This window comes from Cibotium barometz, chromosome 45 (assembly GCF_041138505.1).
Source record: "Cibotium barometz isolate CiBa-2024 chromosome 45, ASM4113850v1, whole genome shotgun sequence".
Classification (NCBI taxonomy): domain Eukaryota; kingdom Viridiplantae; phylum Streptophyta; class Polypodiopsida; order Cyatheales; family Cibotiaceae; genus Cibotium; species Cibotium barometz.
Genome location: NC_141090.1, coordinates 9,461,537 through 9,468,034, shown reverse-complemented (window position 1 = coordinate 9,468,034; position 6,498 = coordinate 9,461,537). Strand labels below are relative to the sequence as shown.

The 6,498-nt window shown below is 38.2% G+C and overlaps 1 long non-coding RNA gene across 2 annotated transcripts; it reads right to left on the bottom strand.

Moving 5' to 3' along the window:
- Window positions 1-1,997: 1,997 nt before the first annotated feature.
- LOC147612395 (uncharacterized) lies at window positions 1,998-2,996 on the bottom strand. 2 transcript variants are annotated; one of them, XR_015263559.1, is made up of 4 exons: window positions 2,802-2,996; window positions 2,635-2,718; window positions 2,354-2,542; window positions 1,998-2,317 (listed from the first exon to the last, which is right to left on the bottom strand). It is a non-coding gene; the product is annotated as an uncharacterized LOC147612395 (long non-coding RNA). The 2 variants fall into 2 exon arrangements; XR_015263558.1 differs by having other exon boundaries at window positions 1,998-2,542.
- Window positions 2,997-6,498: the final 3,502 nt, after the last annotated feature.

Here is a 6,498-nt window from a genome sequence, read left to right as displayed (position 1 = left end):
AAATCGCATTTTGTTGCAAATTTTAAAATGCTTCTTCATCCACCCATTTCAAGCCTGCATAGTTCTTCTGTAAACACAATACATATTGTTTGTAGTTGGAAAGATAGATAATTCATCATATGAATGCAATAGCATGTTGTTTCAAGTATTTGCAGAAAAACGCGATCCTGAGCTGTTACAAATTTCAAATCATCATAATCGCCTTTTGTTGCAAATTGTTCAATTTTGCTTCATCCAATTTGTCATCACATTCTTTAATCATTCTATGTTCTCCATGTTTCTAATCTTTTACTATTGCTTTGTATAGACCTTTTCAGAGTGATGGCAAGAACCAAGGCAACTGCAAGGAGGTCTGGCAAGGGGCCAGGGCTTGCAGCAGCAGCAGCAGCTGGGGCTGATGTCAAGGAATCTAGTGTGCCTACAAAAGGAAGAGTTGCACATGGCAGGAAGGGGAAGCCAATGAGCATGCTGCAGTAAAAGTCCAAGAGGTTAAAGCATTCTGCTGGTGTGCTAAAGGAGATCAGGAAACAGCAAAAAGCTATAGGCTTTGCAATCCCCAAGGCACCTTTTCAGAGGCTAGTGAGAGAAATTTGTGATAGCTGGCACCTTGGTTTCAGGTGGAACAGGACTGCCATTCTTTCCTTACAGGAAATGGCAGAGGATTACTTGGAGAAGTACTTTGAAGATGCAATGCTTGTAGCAGCCCATGCTCACAGGGTAACTCTGATGGCCAAGGACTTCAACACATTGTCCAGAGTGAGGTGGAGGTATGACAAGCTGGTCCATCCTGTGGAATGGCAGGACATTAAAATGAGAGACATATTATTAATTCCACCTACAAGGAAATTGAAGGCAGACAAGGTGAAGGTTGTTGAAGTGACCCACTCAGTGAGCACCAGAGGGAAAGCTGCTTATGAGGAGTCACTGAAGTAGCAAATAGAGGAATCCAAATCTGCTATAAATGTGGAGACTATACAGATGGAGCTACAGATACAGAGAAGGTTGCAGGAGCTGGGCCCTAACATAGCTGTCCATATTGAAGATGATTTTTCAGAGAATAATTTTGACTTGACAAGAGCATGCTTGGCAGCATTGGCTCATAAGAATGAGTATTGCTCAGATACTATCATTCTTGCAATGCTCTAGTAAGTGTCTTTTATTTTACATTTATTTGCAAAACAATCCTTATTGTACCTCCTTCCTTACACCTTACCTTAATTATTGTTTTGTCCAATGTAGCATGATGAGAAGCTGGCTGAACCATGCTGTACAGCATACAGTTTATATTATTGATCCTGCAATTTCCTTCAAGTTAAGAGATCCAAAGGAAACTCCCATGGATATTTCCAATTGGTTCAGACACTGTGATTTTGATCATGTTGATATTTTGCTACTTCCATACCATAACAAGTATGTGTGTGGCTGCTTCTTTTGGGATTTTCCTTCAAGATTGAGTACTCTTGTAGCCTTTGATTTCTTAATGCTTTTTTCCTTATGCAGTGACCACCACTGGAGCTTTGCTTCTATTGACATCCAGCAGAAGCAATGCTTTTTATTCAACTCTCTTAGAAACACACACAGAGAGGTTAAATTGTAAGTGGTTTGTGTGCTATTTTTAACTTTAAACTTCGTTATTTGGATTTAATGCACACTAACTGAATTATATGTATTGCAGTTGTATTAGAAGACTTCTAGATGCATTGGATCAGTGTCCTCCTAATGTCAATCTTTTGGATTCAATAGAGCCAATAGATTTAGAGGTAGAAAGTTGCTCCCTCTACTGATGTCTATTTCATGCTATGCCTTTGAACTTATTGAATAATTTTATTTTGTTCAGATATTAACAGTTTCTAACATATCTTTCCAACTATCCAGACACCACAACAAGATGATTCAAGTAGCTGTGGAGTGCTGATTAGTGCCAAATATATACTTTCAAGCTATTTTGAGATAGGACAGCCAGAGCTTGTAAGAAAAAATAATTTTCATTTAGCTTCAAAAAATTTGATATTGGTACAAAGTGTTCTAAATCATCATATCTCATTGCAGATGAGAGAAGATAGCTTCAACTCGAGCTATGTGTATAGTTTCAGAGCTGATATAATTTGGAAGTTTTTGAAGTATGCCTTCCCCAAACCTATTGTACCAGCTACTGTCGAGTTAGCTGAGAGCTCTAAAGTCCGAGAAGGTGTCATACACCTTGATGACACAGATGATGCAGATGTGGTGCCACAAGAACAAGGACCTAGTGCTGATGAGGAGAAGCCACAAGAACAAGGACCTAGTGCTGATGAGGAGAAGCCACAAGAACAAGGACCTAGTGCTGATGAGGAGAAGCCACAAGAACAAGGACCTGTTGTTGCTGCTGATGTTATTGAGGAAATGATGGAGCAACAGCAAACAGATGCTCCAGGGGTAGTAGAGGAGACAATGGAGCAGCACCAAGAGACTGTACACGACAAGATGGAGCAACAGAAAGTAGATTCTCCAAATAAAGATGATACGGTGAGCTTGGACCATGTAGAGCAGCCTCTAGATCAGCCTGTAGATAAATAGAAAATTGTTGTCAAGAATATGTTCTACATATGTAATTAAACACTTCTGTATAGAATTTTACATTTCTGAATATAATACCTTTGTTTATGGAGTCTGTGTTATCTCAATTTTAAAATTTTCAATGTCTTTGCATTTTATTGATCTCTCTCTTCTTTTGAGTACCTGCAAAAAAGCAATATGAAACAATAGGGTAAAGTAAACTAATAGCAGTGCTTAATGAGACTAGGATAAGTCACATGGTATACCTTCTTATTGTTGTAGATAAATAAAAAGTCCTTTGAAATAGAACCTTCTGTCTCAAATAGAATGTCATTGCGCAATTGAGCTAGGGAGCAACATTGTCTTAATGTGATATTGACTAGCACATCACCATTCTCAACAACATCAATATCAAGAAGTTTATTTTCTGCACCAAAAGAATCTTCATCTTGATCCATAGGGACTAGTTTTGTACCTAGCATTCGACTACGCTTATAATAAAAAGAAAAAATGAAATTTTGTGATGCAACCATGTACTTCAGTTGCATAGAAGGTTGGACAACCTCACAAAACACTGAACTACATGTCTTCTTATCCCAACCTTTATCCAAAAATTGTGGCATGCATGCCAGACTTGTTGCTTTAACTGTGAACATTGTTTTTGAAACCTTCACTGGAAAGGTATTAAACAAGTCTACAAAAACTGTGAGAGGCATGCACAAAGAAATTTTTATTATCCTTGTGGCAATATTGGGCCTCAGAGCTTTCTGTACTTCTTTGAAAAGCTTGGCTCTATATGCCTCTGTAACACTAAAATGTGGGAGAGGCCAATCCACTGAATTCCATGCTGGAAGGTCTTGTTTTCTTAACACACCATGTGTGTTTGCATTGTCCAGCAACAACTGATAAAAATGATCAGTAAAAAATATACCGGATTGAGCTAGCTCTGTTGCACATCGACCTTCGTATTGTTGTTCTCCTATCGATCCATGCAAAACATCTATAAATCCCAGAATACAATCGATGTTTTGCCATGTCTCATACGATGAAGGGTATAAATCTGAAATAAAACAACACAAGAATATCAGTAAGCAAAGAAAGAAAGCTTTGTCTTAAAAATCCATGCACCTCATAAAGAACAAAACCACAATAGAAAAATATACAATTAGGCCTGTGTTGCGGAAGATCATTTGGATAGTCTCGCAAGACAAGTTCTTTATGCATGTACACATGCTGAATCAAAACTTCTTTCACCGATATCTTTCCTCTGGTGATTTTAAAATCTCGTACTCTTCCCTTCCATGATGCCAAGAAAATATTTTTTGTCTGGGGTCTCTTTCTTTTACTAGGTTGCATGAGCACCCATGCTCCTTTCGAAACAGTAAACCTTTCCCAAGTTCCTTCCGTTTTGACTGTACTTGAATTCTCTACCGAAGAAATAGAAGAAGCAGGTCGACGGGGTAAGGATGTGTGGTATAATTCTGCCTTCATAGCATTATCATCCACAGAGCGTCTTCCACAAGAACGACCATAGTTTTTATTCACCATGGATACCTTGTGAATCTGTAACCACAGCAAAGTAATGTAAACAAGATAACAAAGTGAAGTTTCAAGAAAGAGAAAGTAGGCAGACAGATAGTTGACAAGAAACATCTTACTCTAAGCCAAACTGGATCAAGGGAGCAGTTTTGGAAAAGAAGAGGTTGCTGCACATTGAGGTAGTGGTGTAGAATGGTAGACCTTTCGAAGGAAAGGCAGCACAACAATTCAAAGTTGAAAGGGAGGTGGAAGCGGGAAAGCCCTTGTCAGAGAAAATGTCAGACTAGATTCTATCTTCATGTCCAAAGATCTTGTGAGAATAAAAAACCAATCTCCACATTAATGTAGCACGCTTGTACTTACATAAAATATTGTTTCTTTTATCTATTTTCTTTTATTTTTGTGAATTTCCAACGTTACGTTGGCCCTCTGTTCATTGGTTGAGAGCTTATTTTTCCAAACCGTAAAAGGCCCCAAAATGAGCTCCCTTTTTCCCTAATGTTGCGATAAGGATGCTCCTAGCAAGGTTGCTACGCCCCCTCCAGTCTCACAAGATGACTCAGTGTATTCCTCTATTGGATATAGATGATAAATTTGTCGTGTACTCTGAAAACACACAGAAAGATCTTGAAGATGCAGAAAAATAGCTGAAGCCAAAGCCATGTATCAAACGATCCTTCAGAAGACTTAAAACAAGCCAACTGAAGAAAAGCCTACTCAGCACAATGATTAGGAATTTTAGGAATGTTTTGTATTGAGGACTTGCGCTCAAAACAATTTGTATCTCAATGTTACTTTAATGGAAAATATCTTGTGACATTTCAATTTATCTGTGCACTTGTATTATACTTTGCTCTCTCTCTCTCTCTCTCTCTCTCTCTCTCTCTCTCTCTCTTTTCATAAATTATTTTTAAAGCTATCTTAAATTGCTAAAATAATGAGGGGTTCAATAAGAATTCTGGATATTTAAAAAAACAAAGATATGAGAAAAAAGCTCGTATCGAGAAGAATCTATACAAAATGAAATGTACTAATAAAGATCTGTAGGCTAGGGCTGCTGGGGCTCCATGCCTTCAAGATTCTCTGCTCTGGCCCTACATAAACATCCTTTGCCTGGGTCTCTTCTATAGAAGCCTTCTTGCCTGCGAATCGAAGCTTCTTCTTCTTCAGAGCACCCTTTTTGCCAACCTTCTCAGGGGTTCCTTGCTTAAAGATAAAATGCTTAAAAGGTGAATGCATAGGCATTCTTTTCTTCTTTGATGTAGAGGCTTCACCTGTTGGACATGGCGAGTCAAGATCTTTCGGTGTAATTGCATTGTTAAGTATAATATTAATCGTCCTCGCCCGCATGCTCCACAACCAAAAATCAAGTGTACCAAGAGACTACATTAAAAAAAAAGGCTCAAAATTGAATATTGTAAAAGAGGTGAAAGCAACAAAAATGGGAGAACGAGTAACGTAATTACACTGCTATTAATTTCAGTGTACTTGGAAAGAATGAATTTCCATACATTGGCAATAACATGCCACCCCCACAGGAGTGTGAATCCTTTTGAAGAGGAACGGGTTGGTTTAAAAACTTATACTATGTCTCCTTTTTAACTGAGGATACATAGCTTCAATGGTAGCAACCGCTCTCTTAGATGCCCTATAACAAAATTTCAATGTTCAAAATTAAAAGAACTTAAGTAGTATGGTACAAATCATACAAAGTAGTACTTACAATTTACATTCTCCGTGCATTTCAACCATGCTATTCATGAATAGAACTCGGCACTTCACCAATCAATAATGCAGCCACTCCAGTGCCCTCCGCCATTTGAAAAAAATAAATCTAAATAATGATAAAAACTATAAAATAAATACGTGAGATTATATTAACAACAATGATAAAACATAAAATAAATAAAGTGGGTGGCAGTAGAGATAAAAATCACAAACCACATAAATTTTCCTTCATGGTGCGACAAGCTTGTTCGGACAGAGAAGAAACTTCCTTATCGCACCGTGGAAGGTGACTTTCAAAAGGGTGGAGTAGAGATAAAATTTTCCTTCACGGTGTTTCCCTTCCATGGTGTGATAAGCTTGTTTGGATAGAGAACAAATTGCAGAGTGAGAATGCTCCACAAGAGCCTTTTGTTTGAAAAAGTGAGTCTGTAGACGAAGAGGTCATGGACCTTTTATCTGATGATGATTGCATTCCAAGCACAGTGTTCGGGCATCTACAGTCATTGATGAGGATTGTTCTATGCAGGGAGAGCGCATAAAGTCATATTTTGTCATCCCTGGGCTTCCCTCTTTCCTTATGAATGGGAAGAGTTATTTTCTTCTTTCCCATATTCAAAAGCTCTGTAATTTTAAGGAAGATTACTGCCTGGCAGTTATAGCAGATGGTTGTGAAGCTGCCAGAGGATTACTTGATGT